The 15,929-nt window shown below is 39.6% G+C and overlaps 1 long non-coding RNA gene across 1 annotated transcript; it reads left to right on the forward strand.

Moving 5' to 3' along the window:
* The first annotated feature begins 207 nt into the window (after positions 1–207).
* Positions 208–15,570, forward strand: LOC123571303 (uncharacterized). The gene is made up of 3 exons (XR_010584278.1): positions 208–353; positions 484–669; positions 14,603–15,570. It is a non-coding gene; the product is annotated as an uncharacterized lncRNA (long non-coding RNA).
* Positions 15,571–15,929: the final 359 nt, after the last annotated feature.

Consider the following 15,929-nt stretch of genomic DNA (forward strand, 5'->3'; position numbering starts at 1 on the left):
TCTTGAGAATGTACTTTGTGAGATCCACCCCTGCCCGCAAAACATTGCTCCTAACTCCACCGCCTATCCCAAATCCTTTAAGAACTAATGATAATCCACCACCCTTCACTGACTTTTTCAGACTCAGCCTGCCTGCACCCAGGTGAAATAAACAACCCTGTTGTTCACACAAAGCCTGTTTGGTGGTCTCTTCACAAGGACGCGTGAGACATTTGGTGCCGAACACCCAGGTCAGCGGGACTCCTTCGGGGACCAGTCCCCAGTTCTCACCCTCACTCCATGAAGAGATCCACCTATGACCTCCGGTCCTCGGACAAACCAGCCCAAGGAACATCTCACCGATTTTAAATTGGGTAAGCGGCCTCTTTTTACTCTCTTCTCCAACCTTTCTCACTATCCCTCAACCTCTTTCTCCTTTCAATTTTGTCACCACCCTTAAATCTCTCCCTTCCTTTAATTTCAATTCTTTTCATTTTCTGGTAGAGACAAAGGAGACACATTTTATCCGTGGACCCAAAACTCCGGCACCGATCACGGACTCGGGAAGGCAGCCTTCCCTTGGTGTTTAATCATTGTGGGGAGGCCTGCCTGATTATTCACCCACATTCCATTGGTGTCTGATCTCCACGGAGACGCCTGCCTTGGTCATTCACCCACATTCCCTTGTTGGTAAGTCATTTGTGGGGATGCCTGCTTTGGCTGCTCACCCACCTTGCAGCCCAGGGCTGCTCCCCACCCCCTTCTCCGTGTCTCTATCTTTCTGTTTAAACTTGCCTCCTTCACTATGGGCAAGCTTCCACCCTCCATTCCTCCTTCTTCTCCCTTAGCCTGCTCTCAAGAACTTAAAACCAACTCTTGCCTGACCTAAAATCTAAGCGTCTTATTTTCTTCTGCAACACTGCTTGGCCCCAGTACAAACTCGACAATGATTCTAAATGGCGAGAAAACGGCACTTTTGATTTCTCCATCCTGTGAAACCTAGATAATTTTTGTCGAGAAATGGGCAAATGGTCTGAGGTGCCTGATGTCCAGTCATTCTTTTACACATTCGTCCCTCCCTAGTCTCCGCTCCCAATGCGATTCATCCCAAATCTTTCTTCTTTCTCTCCTGTCTGTTCCTTCAGTCTCCACCTCAAGCTCTGAGTCCTTTGAATCCTTCTTTTCTATGGACTCATCTGACCTTTCCCCTTCTCCCCAGGTTGCTCCTCCTCAGGTCTCAATTCTTCAGCTTCTGCTCCCCCACCTTATAACCCTTCTATCACCACCCCTCCCCACACCCGGTCTGGCTTACTGTTTCGTTCTTCAACTAGCTCTTCCCCACCTTCCCAAGGATTTCTTCTTAGAGAGGTGGCTGGAGCTGGAGACATAGTCAGGGTACATGTGCCTTTTTCTCTATCAGACCTTTCCCAAATCAGCCAGCGTTTAGGCTCTTTTTCATCAGACCCCACTAAATATATACAGGAATTCCGATATCTAACTCTGTCCTACAATTTAACCTGTAGTGACTTAAATGTCATGCTAACTTCTACCCTCTCCCCAGATAAACGGGAAAGAGTTTTTTGTCTAGCCCAATCTCACGCTGATAAACTGCCAGCTTCATGAGCCAGACCTCCAGGAAGGCATTAGAGCAATTCCCCAAGAAGATCCCCAATGAAACTATCAGGCAGATCCCCCAGGTATAGCTAGGCGAGATTACACGGTTTCCTGCCTAGTTGAAGGGCTTAAAAAGGCAGCTTACAAAACTGTTAATTATGACAAACTTAAAGAAACTATCCAAGGTAAAGACGAAAACCCACCCAGTTCATGGCCCATTTGTCAGCAACCCTTAGACGCTTTTCCGCCCTAGATCCAGAGGGGCCAGAAGGCCACTTTATTCTTAATATACATTTTATCACCCAGTAAGCTCCTGACATTAGAAAAAAGCTCCAAAAATTAAATTCCGGCCCTCAAACCCCACAACAGCACTTAATTAACCTCACTTTCAAGGTGTACAATAATAGAGAGGAGTTGCAATTACTTGCCTCTGCTGTGAGAGAAACCCTAGCCATATCTCCAGCACACAAAAACTTCAAAATGCCTAAGCCAGAGCGGTCAGGCATTCCTTCAGGACTTCATCCCCTAGGATCTTGCTTCAAGTGCCGGAAATCTGGCCACTGGGCCAAGGAATGCCCACAGCCCGGGATTTCTCCTAAGTCATGCCCCATCTGTGTGGGACCCCACTGAAAATTGGACTGTCCAACTGGCCCAAGGCTCTGACTGACTCCTTCCCAGGTCTTCTCAGCTTAGCAGCTGAAGACTGACACTGCCTGATCCCCTCAGAAGCCTCCTGGACCATCACAGACGCTTTGGGTAACTCTTACAGTGGAGGGTAAATCCGTCCCCTTCTTAATCAATATGGAGGCTACCCACCCCACATTACCTTCTTTTCAAAGGCCCTTTTCCTTTGCCTCCATAACTGTTGTGGGTATTGACAGCCAGGCTTCTAAATCTCTTAAAACTCCCCAACTCGTGTGCCAACTTGGACAATATTCTTTTATGCACTCCTTTTTAGTTATCCCCACCTGCCCAGCTCCTTTATTAGGTTGAGACATTTTAACTAAATTATCTGCTTCCCTGACTATTCCTGGGCTACAGCCACACCTCATTGCCACCTTTTCCCCTGTTCAAAGCCTCCTTTGCATCCTCCTCTCTTATATCCCCACCTTAACCCACAAGCATGGGGTATCTCTACTGTCTCCCTGGCAACCGATCACACGCCCATTACTATCCCATTAAAACCTAATCACCCTTACCGCACTCAATGCCAATATCCCATCCCACAGCACGCTTTAAAAGGATTAAAGCCTGTTATCACTCGCCTGTTACAGCGTGGCCTTTTAAAGCCTATAAACTCTCCTTACAATTCCCCCACTTTACCTGTCCAAAAACCGGACAAGCCTTACAGGTTAGTTCAGGATCTGTGCCTTATCAACCAAATTGTCTTGCCTATCCACTCCATGGTGCCAAACCCATATATTCTCCTATCCTCAATACCTCCCTCCACAACCCCTCCATAACCCATTGTTCTGTTCTGGATCTGAAACATGCTTTCTTTACTATTCCTTTGCACCCTTCATCCCAGCCTCTCTTTGCTTTCACTTGAACTGACACCGACACCCATCAGGTTCAGTAAATTACCTGGGCCAGTCAAGCCCAAATTTCTTCCTCATCTGTTACCTATCTCAGCATAATTCTTCGTGAAAACACACATGCTCTCCCTGCTGATCGTGTCTGGCTAATCTCCCAAACCAAGCCCCTTCTACAAAACAACTCCTTTCCTTTCTAGGCATGGTTAGGTACTTTCACCTTTGGATACCTAGTTTTACCATCCTGACTAAACCATTATATAAACTCACAAAAGCAAACCTAGCTGACCCCATAGATCCTAAATCCTTTCGCCACTCCTCTTTCCGTTCCTTAAAAATAGCCCTAGAAGCTGCCCCCATGCTGGGTCTCCCTAACTCATCCCAACAGTTTTCATTATACACAGCCAAAGTACAGGGCTGTGCGGTCAGAATTCCTACCCAAGAGCCGGGACCGCACCCTGTAGCCTTTCTGTCCAAACAGCTTGACCTTACTTTTTTAGCCTAGCCCTCATGTCTGTGTGTGGTGGCTGCTGCTGCTTTAATACTTTTTGAGGCCCTCAAAATCACAAGCTATGCTCCGCTTACTCTCTACAGTTCCCATAACTTTCAAAATCTATTTTCTTCCTCACACCTGATGCATATACTTTCTGCCTCTGGCTCCTTCGACTATACTCACTCTTTGTTGAATCTCCCAAAATTACCATTGTTCCTGGCCCGGACTTCAATCCGGCCTCCCACATTATTCCTGATACCACACCTGACCCCCATGACTGTATCTCTGTGATACACCTGACATTCACTCCATTTCCCCATATTTCCTTCTTTCCTGTTCCTCACCCTGATCACACTTGGTTTATTGATGGCAGTTCCACCAGGCCTAATCGCCACTCACCAGCAAAAGCAGGCTATGCGATAGTATCTGCCACACCTATCATTGAGTCTACAACTCTGCCCCACTCCACTACCTCTCTTTGCCTTAACTTGAGCCCTCACTCTTGCAAAAGGACTACGCATCAATATTTATACTGACTCTAAATATGCCTTCCATTTCCTGCACCACCATACTGTTATACAGGCAGAAAGAAGTTTCCTCACTACGGAAGGGTCCTCCATCATTAATGTCTCTTTAATAAAAACTCTTCTCAAGGCCGCTTTACTTCCAAAGGAAGCTGGAGTCATACACCGCAAGGGCCATCAAAAGGCATCAGATCCCATCACTTAGGGCAACTCTTATGCTGATAAATTAGCTAAAAAGCAGCTAGCATTCCAACTTCTATCCCTTACGGCAGTTTTTCTCCTCATTTGGTCACTCCCACCTACTTCCCCACTGAAACTTCCACCTATCAATCTCTTCCCACACAAGGCAAACAGTTCTTGGACCAAGGAAAATATCTCCTTCCAGCCTCACAGGCCCATTCTATTCTATCGTCATTTCATAACCTCTTCCTTGTAGGTTACAAGCCACTGACCCGCCTCTTAGAATCTCTCATTTCCTTTCCATCGTGGAAATCTATCCTCAAGGAAATCACTTTTCATTGTTCCATCTGCTATTCTACTACTCCTCAGAAATTTCTCAGGCCCCCTCCCTTCCCTACACATCAAGCTGGGGATTTGCCCCTGCCCAGGACTGGCAAATTGGCTTTACTTACATGCCTCGAGTCAGGAAACTAAAATACCTCTTGGTCTGGGTAGACACTTTCACTGGATAGATAGAGGCCTTTCCCACAGGGACTGAGAAGGCCACTGAGGTCATTTATTCCCTTCTGTCAGACATAATTCCTCAGTTTGGCCTTTCCACCTCTATACAGTTGGATAACAGACCGACTTTTATTGGTCAAATCACCCAAGCAGTTTCTCAGGCTCTTGGTATTTAGTGGCTCCTGGTTTTACTTCAAATCGCCACCCTTAAGTCTCTCTTGAAGTGGATAGAAGATCTTCAGTGGCAAGGCACCCTCCAATACTTTCACCCTGATGAAGTCCTATTCTTTACTTTTATACTCACTCTTATTCTGGTTCCCTTTCTTATGCCACCCTCTACCTCTCCTGAGCTATCTCCACCACACTATCAAACTCACTCTCTCCTAGCCATTTGTAATCCTAATTTAACAAACAATTGCTGGCTTTGCATTTCTCTTTCCTCCAAAATTGTGGAGGCCCTGACTTATTGCTAACAAAAAGGGGGCGGGGGGGGGGGGAACTCTGTATATTTTAAAATGAAGAGTGTTGTTTTCACCTAAATCAATCTGGTCTGGTATATGACAACATAGAAAAACTCAAAGATAGAGCCCAAAAACTTGCCAACCAATCAAATAATTAGGCTGAACCTCCTTGAACACTCTGTAGTTGGATGTCCTGGGTACTCCCAATTCTTAGTCCTTTAATACCTGTTTTTCTCATTCTCTTATTTGGACCCTGTGTCTTTCATTTAGTTTCTCAATTCATACAAAACCACATCCAGGCCATCACCAATAATTCTTTGTGACAAACGCTCCTTCTAACAACCCCGCAATATCACCCCTTACCCCAAAATCTTCCTTCAGCTTAGTCTCTTCCACTCTAGGTTCCCATGCTGCCCCTAATCCCACTCGAAGTAGCCCTGAGAAACAGTGCCCATTCTCTTTCCATACCACTGCCAAAAATTTTCTCCGCCCCAACACTTTACCACTAGTTCATTTTATTTTTCTTATTAATACAAGAAGAAAGGAATGTCAGGCCTCTGAGCCCAAGCTAAGCCATCATATCCCCTGTGACCTGCACATATACATCCAGATGTCCTGAAGCAACTGAAGATCCACAAAAGAAGTGAAAATAGCCTTAACTGATGACATTTCACCATTGAGATTTGTTTCTGCCCCACCCTAACTGATCAATGTACTTTGTAATCTCCTCCAGCCTTAAGGAGGTTCTTTGTAATTCCCCCACCCTTGAGAATGTACTCTGTGAAATCCACCCCCTGCCCACAAAACATTGCTCCTAACTCCACCACCTATCCCAAAACCTAAAATAACTAATGATAATCCACCACCCTTTGCTGACTCCTTTTTCCGCACTCAGCCCGCCTGCACCCAGGTGAAATAAACAGCCTTGCTGCTCACACAAAGCCTGTTTGGTGGTCTCTTCATGTGGATGCATGAGACACCCACGATCTTAAGCACAATTCTATACTCACTAGATAGTATCCTATCTTTCTGTCATCTTCCAGGCAGAGATCAATATTCTGACCCCTGATGAGGTGTTGCAATGGCTGACTCAGTTTTTTGTTACAAGAAAAAGTGAGCTAAGGTTTGGAGGAGCTATCAAAGTGTGTAGTTTAAGTACTCAGGCCTCCCGAAAAGGATAGTATATCTGTTTGGTTTTTATAACTTTCAATATTTATAATGTTTTAATCCAGAAGCGTGTTCCCTGTAGACAATTTAGAAAATAGGTTTGGAAAACTGTACAAATAATTATAAGATATATATTTCAAATTCAGCCCCAAATAACCACTATATATGCATGTGTATGCATATACACAAACACATACACACACACACACAATTGGCCACCTGAGTAAAAGACGTGAAGCATAGCTTAGTCATAACCAATCTGTAGAACAAACAAGCAAAAAAAAACAAAAACAAAAACAAAAACAAAAACAAAAAAAACCTCAAGGGTGTTTTTCAACAGTTAGCACAATGTGAGAAAGTAGAATGGCATAGTTTGGCTTCCAAGGTGATACATTAATCCTTAATAGAAGGAAAGGTAACAGAAAACAGGAGCCGATAGGCCTTCTGTACATTATACTACTCAGACGACATCTGGAAGGTAAAGGAATGTTAAATCAGAGTAAATAATTGATGAAACTTGGAGTTTAGAGTAAAGATAAGTCCACATGCCCCTGATTTCTGTCTTCAGAGAGCTGAGGAACTCTTATATGAAATAGCAATAGTATCTGTATTACTACATAGCCCAACTCAAGAGAAAAACCTTCCAATGTTCATGAACAGAACAAAGACATAATTCATTGCCTGGGAATGTATTGAGTTCTTTGTTAATGATGGTAATCAAATAAAAATATAGCACCATCACTTGTTAAAAATATTTCTAGAGAGGATTCAAACTTTGGAGGAAGGTCATATAGGGTCTCAAAGCTTTATTATTCTTCTGAGCCTATTTACAAGTTTTTGGGCTTCAGGCACTCAAAGGCCTGAGACCTTGGGTATGGTTCTGGGAAACATTGCGAAGATAATCCACTTTATTTTCCAACATTTCATTCCTTGGCTGAGATATTCCACCATTAGCTTTTGCTACCCAATGAACCCTACCCTTACTGCATCAGAAGAGAGCCTCTTCTGAGAGGCTCCATGCTCTGTTTCTTTCCTACAATTTTCCTCAGTCTTCTATTCTCTTTAGATGTTAGTAATTCAGACAGTAATCTAAGCTAAGTGGATTATAATGAGTTAATGGTTTTACCTAACCAGATAAAATATTTGCATTCTGTCAGTTAGTTCCTTCTAGGTAGTCAAACAACAAAGCAATGCAAGGAAGTTCAGAATCAAGTCAAGCACTTCTGCAGATTTCAGTTCCTGAAAAGAGGAGTGAGGAATGAGAGAAAGTATGTAGTAGATTGAGTTTTGTGGAGAGGGATTTTTTTCTGTATATTTCCTTTAACATATCTCTGTACCAGTGAATCATAAACAGAATGGAAGTCCACAGACAGTTTCAAAACACCTAGGGGAAGTTTGTGAAATCTTCTTCATCAACAGAGATGTATAAAAAGTATAATTTAATCTTTCTTGGATGATAATAATACTTCTGGTATTTTAATACTCAAAGCTCTTCAATACAGAACCGCATATTAATCTTCCAAAACTCTGTGGGGTAGGTGAGGTGGAATAATTATTCTAATTTTACAAATGAGAAACATAAGGTTCAGAGTGTTTAAATAAGTAGCTTGCCTTACCCGTGCCTAGTTAGGGATAATACCAAGAAAAAATAAACTCACATCTCCCAGTCAGTGTTTAGCAATATTTTGATAATAACTTTTAAAATTACAAATGAACATATATTGAGTGCCTGCTATGCTAGTAGCTTTCTACTAGGCAATTTACACATATTGCCTCACTGAATCCTTTAGAAAACACTATGGGACAGGTGTTCTTATTCCAGTCACAGATGTGGAAACTAAGGCTCATAGAGATTAGTGACTTGAGTCGGACTAACATACTCAGCAAATAATAGTTTAGGTCATAATTTTTTGAATATTAAGTCCATACTCTTTTTTCATCAAAGCCACCCTCTGTACATCATATTGGTCCTAGACTAAGAGCTTTTTCCTTTAAATCTCTGCATTTCCAATTCGACCATCGCTTTTAAATCATTTGTTAAATTCACACACAACATTCATTTGTTAGTTTAGATGCTCAGATATCTAGGCACCAAAACCAGACACCTTTAGTTGTTTTTTTTTTTTTTTTGAGACGGAGTCTCACGCTGTTGCCCAGGCTGGAGTGCAGTGGCGCGATCTCGGCTCACTGCAAGCTCCGCCTCCCAGGTTCCCGCCATTCTCCTGCCTCAGCCTCCTGAGTAGCTGGGACTACAGGCGCCCGCTACCGCGCCCGGCTAATTTTTTGTATTTTTAGTAGAGACGGGGTTTCACTGTGGTCTCGATCTCCTGACCTTGTGATCCGCCCGCCTCGGCCTCCCAAAGTGCTGGGATTACAGGCTTGAGCCACCGCGCCCGGCCTAGTTTTTAAAATATCTACAATAGATAATATGTATGCATACTGCATAAATATACTACTAAATATATAATGCATATGCTAAAAGTCAAATAATATAAAAGGGAATCCAGTGAAAAGCAAATCTCTTTCTTCAATGAATGATCTTCAGGCTCTGAGTTTCCCAGCAACCCCACCCCTCAGGCTTACATTTCTCCTTCAAAATAACCGTTGGTACTAGTATCTGTCCAAAGATATTTTATAATTTTATCATATAGTTGCAGGTATATGTGTATATATGTAAATATATATATGTGTGTAAGTATAAGTATAAACATGTAATTATGCATGATTTATATGAACACAGTAAAGTATCTATGGCAAAAAGTTAAAATTCCTAGAAATGAAATATCTGGGGCTCACAGTGAGCACATTTTTTTTTTTTTTTTTACTTTGGTAAATATTGTCATGTTGTCTCAAAAAGGTTGTATTAATTTAAGTCCTACCATCAATTTCTCAGAGTGTCTATTTCTCCACAGGCTTTACAACACAGCATGTAATAGAGCATTCTAAAATAATGTCAAAATTATATGCTAAAAATGGCATCTTACAGTTTTAATTTGCACAGTAGTCTCACCTTTTATGCATGGTTTTGCTTGCCTGGGTTTCAGTTACTTATGGTAAACCTTGGTCAGAAAATGCTACATCACTACTCTTGTGCTTTGGGCCATTTTTAAGTAAAATAAAGGTTATTTGAACACAAACACTGTGATATATAACAATTATGTGATAATTAAAATGGCTACTAAGTGCCTAAAGGCAATCTGGGAGCAAGTTGGTGTGAGAATTTTAAGTTACTCAGAGAGGCAGGCAATTTAAAACTTATGGATTTTTTATTTCTGGAGTTTTCCATTTATGTCACAGTGCCTATATCATTCACTTCATCTTATCACATAAACATTTTATAATCTCACATCATCACAAGAAGGGTGAGTACAGTACAATAAGATATTTTGAGAGAGAAATTTTATTATGGTATAAAGTTAAAAGTTTATATGATTATCAGTTATTATTGCTAATCTCTTATTGTGACTAACTTATAAACTTTATTATAGGTATGCATGTTTGGAAAAAAAATTAGTGCATATAGGTGTTGATGAAAAGAGTCAAACTCTGTAAAATATTTGAAGAGATTTATTCTGTGCCAAATATGAGTGACCATGGCCCATGACACAGCCCTAAGGAGTTTCTGCCCAAGGTGGCTGGGGTAGAGCTTGGTTTTATATATTTTAGTAAGGCATGAGATATCAATCAAATGCATTTAAGAAATACATTGGTTTGGTTTAGAAAGGCGGGACAACTTAAAGCGGGGGGCTTCCAGGCTGTAAGTAAATCTAAACATTTTCTTGTTGATAGTTGGTTGAGTTTGTCTAAAGACCTGGGATCCATAGAAAGGAATGTTCAGGTTAAAGATAAAGGATTGTGGAGACCAAGGTCATGATATACAGGATTAAATAAAACTCATCTGATGAGAATTTATGGTTTGTAGGGCATGACTCCCAAGACCCCTTGAAAAGGAATTTGGGCAAGATAAAAAATCAGAGCTTAGTCCTCAGTCCCCAATCTTGGCCAAAAAGCATTCCAGAGAATGCACCTGCAGGACAACAAAACAGCAACAGGTTCCACGGCTCTAGGAGGCTCATTCCTAGAATTGTTGGTTCTGGTCATTTGGCAAGGTCCCACGATGCAAGGAAGACTTGTTCCTAGAGTCTTCTGATTTGATGGTAATAGTTTCAAATATTAACTATTTGGATAATTATGGAAGGACTTAGTCTGACTAGATATAATAGCCAATTGCTTAAGAGGTGAGATGGAGTCAGGCCTAGGGCTTAGTCTAAAAAATCCTGGATCAGATCTATTTTCTGAGCTATCATGATCCAGGTCTTGAATTGTGCCTTTCTTTCTGCTATATCTGACATAACATTTACAAGAAATGTTTAATGTAAATATAATAGCAAACATTATAAAGATAGTGAAGATTTGGGTGTCCAAGGTTATAGGTAGAATCTGAGGGCAGTAAACAACCCAATCAGCGAAAACAAACAAACAAACAAAAAACCCCGCATGCATTATTATATTCTTTGATCAGACTTACAATGTGTTTACCCTCCTTATTAAGAGTTATTTGAACGCTGTGATAAATATTATTTGAAAATTGTGGGGCCAACATTAAATTAGAATTTAATAAATTTAATCTCTGTTGTGGTCAATTTATCTCCATAGGTATAGCATCCTGAGGAGGGTATACATTAAATGCGAGAAATACTTGGTCCTTGGTGTTCAAATTGTTATAGACTTGTTAAAAGTAGACAAACCTATTTTTCCCCCAACTTTTTTTTTTTTTTTTTTTTTTTTTTTTGAGACGGAGTCTCACTCTGTCACCCAGGCTGAAGTGCGGTGGCGCAATGTCGGGTCACTGCAACCTCCACCTCCCGAATTCAAGCGATTCTTCTGCCTCAGCCTTCCAAGTAGCTGTTATTACAGGCACACACCACCATGCCCAGCTAATTTTTGTAGAGACAGGGTTTTACCACATAAGCCAGGCTGGTCTTGACCCCTGACCTCAGGTGATCCACCCGCCTGGGCCTCTCAAAGTGCTGGGATTACAAGCGTGAGCCACCGTACCCAGCCTCCCCCAACTTTTGTATTGCACCATATAATGGTATTTGGGAGAGAAAAGGTTTTGTCAGCGGAGAAGCCATGTAATTCTACAGTGTTATTTTTCCTCGGCAGGACTCCCTATGGCTGAGGGCCTTAAGAGTTAAAAGACTTCTAGCCAATTAATTGTTCTAGACCATATAGGAACGGATGTAGACAGGCATTAATTACCTCTTAAAATTATTATTTTAAGAAAAAAAAAGGCAAAGTTACAAGACTGACTTATTTTTAACTTTTATGTGTTGAGTTGTAAGCTTGGTTTCTGTTACATACAGCAATTAGCTATACAAAACATAAACATTGTTTTGAAAAATAATTTAAAATACGTATTTATCAGGCCAGGCGCAGTGGCCCGTGCCTATAATCCCAGCACTTTGGGAGGCTGAGGCGGGCGGATCACCTGAGGTCGGGAGTTTGAGACCAGCCTGACCAACATGGAGAAACCCCACCTCTACTAAAAATACAAAATTAACTGGGCGTGGTGGCACATGCCTGTAATCCCAGCTAGTCGGGTGACTGAGGCAAGAGGATTGCTTGAATCCAGGAGGCAGAGGTTGCGGTGAGCTAAGATTGTGCCATTGCACTCCACCCTGGGCAACAAGAGTGAAATTCCTTCTCAAAAAAAAAAAAAAAAAATTATATATATACATGTATACATATATCGAGATATATTTATCTTTACAACTTATAATTGGGTGTATTATACCCAGGAGACTTTGTTAAAAGTTATTTTATCCTGTTAGCAAATATTTTCCTTTAATTTTATAGTAAGCAGAAAATTTTTATGGTTGGGGTGGATGCAAAAGTGACACATAATAGTTTAGAAGGCAACTAAACTTGTTTTACCATCTGTTTAGGCATTTTTTTTTTTTTTGGCACCCCGTTCTTGATTTGGAGGGTTTGATTTTGTCCTAATTTTATTTCTCAAACCCAGCCTTTACAATCTTAACACACCCACCTCTTCCTCAGTAGTTCCTGGGCCTAGAGGGAGGCACCTTGTATGGTTTTAGCAGCAGAGCATTAGTAATGAAACAGATCCCATCCCAGTGGGATGCCAAATGAGGGAGATTCATATCTCTGGTCTTCAGAGTACCATGATTGTGGTTTCCTTGGAAGTAAAACAAAAAGAGATAAATAACATTTATAGTTTGACAGTTATAAGAGTAATTTGTATGTTAAAACAGAAAGAGAAACCTATTCCATTAGGGCACCCACTAAAAACATGAAGAAAAATTATAATCTGGTACTTTTTAGAGGATTATTATAGCCGAGAAATAATACTTTAATCCGCACTTAAAAAGTCAGGGCTTTTGGGAGACTGAAGCAGGTGGATTACTTGAGGTCAGGAGTTCAAAACCAGCCTGGCCAACATGGTGAAAGCCCGTCTCTAAGAAAAGTACAAAAAAATTAGCTGCATGTGGTGGCAGGCACCTGTAATTCCAGCTACCCAGGAGGCTGAGGTAGGAGAATCACTTGAACCGGGGAGGCAGAAGAAGTTGCAGTGAGCCAAGATCGCGACATTGCACTCCGGCCTAGGTGACAGAGCAAGACTCCATCTCAAAAAAAAAAAAAAAAAAAAAAAAAGAATATTACAGCAAGGCCAATTTGTGTGCAAGGTTAATTTTTGGCTTATTATGCTTGCCTGATTATTGGCATAAAAATGCAGCAAGAGATTGACTGACTATATAGACTCCCTTTAAAGTTCGTTTTGCTGAAACTTTACCTAAAAATAGACTGTTTTAGTTTCAGTCTTGGTAAAATAACCAGTGTCTACAGTTGTTTTTAAAAAAAGACTATCATTGAACTTATGCAGGTAACTATATTGTCATAAAATTGCAATTTGCATTTTGTAGAACTCAGAAAGGTAAATTTGCTTACAAAAACATACTTTACCCAAATAACTTAAAAGAAAAAGATTTTCCTGGCCCTCCTTTAACCAGAGCAGCAGCTTTTAAGACAAGATGTTGTTTACCTTGGAAATGTCATTTATAAACCAAACAGCTCAGGAGAGCTATTAGACACTCTGGAATTTAGCAGTTCCTTAGGATTAGTCCTAGAAAAGAGGCTCTCTGCTTATTAGGTAGCAAGATTTTATGTAAATCATTTTTATTTTATCATGGAACTTTTTGGAAAACATTTTCATTAATATAGGGATAGCTTTAGTTAATATTCCACGGTAAGGCAGTAAATGCCCCATCAAGTAGGACTTCTCTACCTCAGTTGTTGTTATTGAAAAGTATTTACAGTTTTTGCTATCAGCCCTGATAAATGCTTCACACAAAAGGCTATCCAGTGGAAGATTTACATGAGCAGATTTACACGTCTTCAGTTTTATAGTGCTAGAAAGGGAAAACCACCCTTCAGTTAGATATAGTACCCATTTTGATAAGACAAAAAGGAGTTACAACTACCTTACATAAAGCTTGTTTAAATATCTTACATTTTATAATTTTATTAATCTGTATGTTTTCATGTTCTGGTCTCAGGAAGCCTTTTTTTTTTTTTTTACCCCCAGACCATTTTACCTTTTCTGGTGAAAAGGGTTTGGGTTCCCAGCAGGGATTTGCAGCTACGAGGGACAGCATATTAGATAAGGCTTTTAAACAGACCTATGGTTCTGTGGGAGGGGCACCCATGTAAAAGCAGCCCCTTTAACCCCCCAAATTTACCATGACCAGGGCAATAGACACATTAGGTGGGAGGATATCCCAGTTATCATAAAGCTATTTCAACATGGCTTGCATAAGAAACATATTAACAGCTTTTTCTGGGGTACTTCAGTTGGTATTTTATAGGGAGAGTTGGGCAGTCTCCTTTTTAGGGCAGACTTTACAATGGCATTATCTGGCCCACTAGGCTGATTGCTTTTTCAGGAATAACCCCCTGTACATTTGAATCACATATACTCAGTGATTGTTCAGTAATGAGCTGTGGGTCCTACATTAATCCAAACATGCTCTTAAATTCTGTAGCATTTAATATTAAAAATGTTGTCCTTAAAGTGGTTATTTCTACAATTCACTATAGTAAAGACTTTTTGTTTGTTTGTTTGTTTTTTAGAAGCTGAATTACACCAATCTACCAAATGGAACAATTTCTTTATATTACACGCTTTGGTTTTAACTAGTTACTCGGTTTTGCCCTTCCCCCATATCAACTATTTTCTTGGTAACCACAGCGCTCAGAGTTAACTTTCATTGCCAGAGTTTTGTTTTTAAAATCAATTTAGTTTTATCTGTAGAATTTCCTTCATTATAAAAATAGTGTCTTAACCAAAAACCTTACATTTCTTTGAAAATTGATATCTTTTGGTTTTATAAAATTTTACCGAAAGCATTTTTATGCTCCTACTATTTTTAACATTTGGTAACCCAAATTTCCAGTGGGGAAAAAAAACTGAGGTTTTATCATGACTTTAAGATGTTAAATTACTGAAGAGTGTTTTAAGATTAAATTTACCAAATTTAATTTTTTAAAAGATTACCATGGTTATGTAAATTAAAAGGCATCTGAGCTAGCTATTACCAATCTGATAAGCACTTACATTTTTTAAGTTACTTGATTAGAGCTCTTTCGTGTAGTTGGGTAGTGAAATATCACTTCTATATGACGCATAGAAAGATAGCGATATAATAGGCATGCAGAATAAAAGGCATGTTCAAAAGATACTTTATTTGCCTGTTTTCAAAAACAATTTTTCTCTTTTACTTTAGATAATTAGTAAAAGTCATAGAAGCGAAAAAAAAAAAAAAAAAAAAAGGTGAAGGACCACCGTTCAAGGCCTTTTTAAAAGAAAGAGTGGTATTTTTAAGATATCAACTTGAAGAATGTTAAAGAAACAGATTATAGAATTTAAAAAATTTAAAAATGTCTTACATTCAAAATAAGTCAACATTTGTAATAAAATTTTGTTTTAAATAATTATTTGGCTTTGTATTATTGTATGTTTTAATATTAAATACCCATCTCTAGAAACATTATTATCTCTTTTTAATTATAGCCAACTGAATCATACAGCCCCTTTAAAAAATTTATTTTACTAACCTTATTATGACTTACATCGTTCATTCACAATGTGTTTAGACTGTTTTGTCTTAAATATCTCTCTTTGTTGTACAACCCCGTCATTTTTATTTTAGGACAAAAATTTACCACGCAAGATTTTTTCTTATATAAAATTACTTTCCCTTTTACTTTTTTTATTTTTTTACCAAAACTACATGTTTATATCTTTAACTTTCTTTACATCTCTTATTTCCTGATTCCTTTATATTGTTATATACATAACCCTTAAATAAGCCTTGAATTAGACAAAGATATTTTACTTTTAATAAGAACATTTAAAAAAAATGCTTTCCTGTAATTGTTAAATTGGAAATTGCCCAGA

The sequence above is a fragment of the Macaca fascicularis genome, chromosome X (genome assembly GCF_037993035.2).
Source record: "Macaca fascicularis isolate 582-1 chromosome X, T2T-MFA8v1.1".
NCBI lineage: Eukaryota > Metazoa > Chordata > Mammalia > Primates > Cercopithecidae > Macaca > Macaca fascicularis.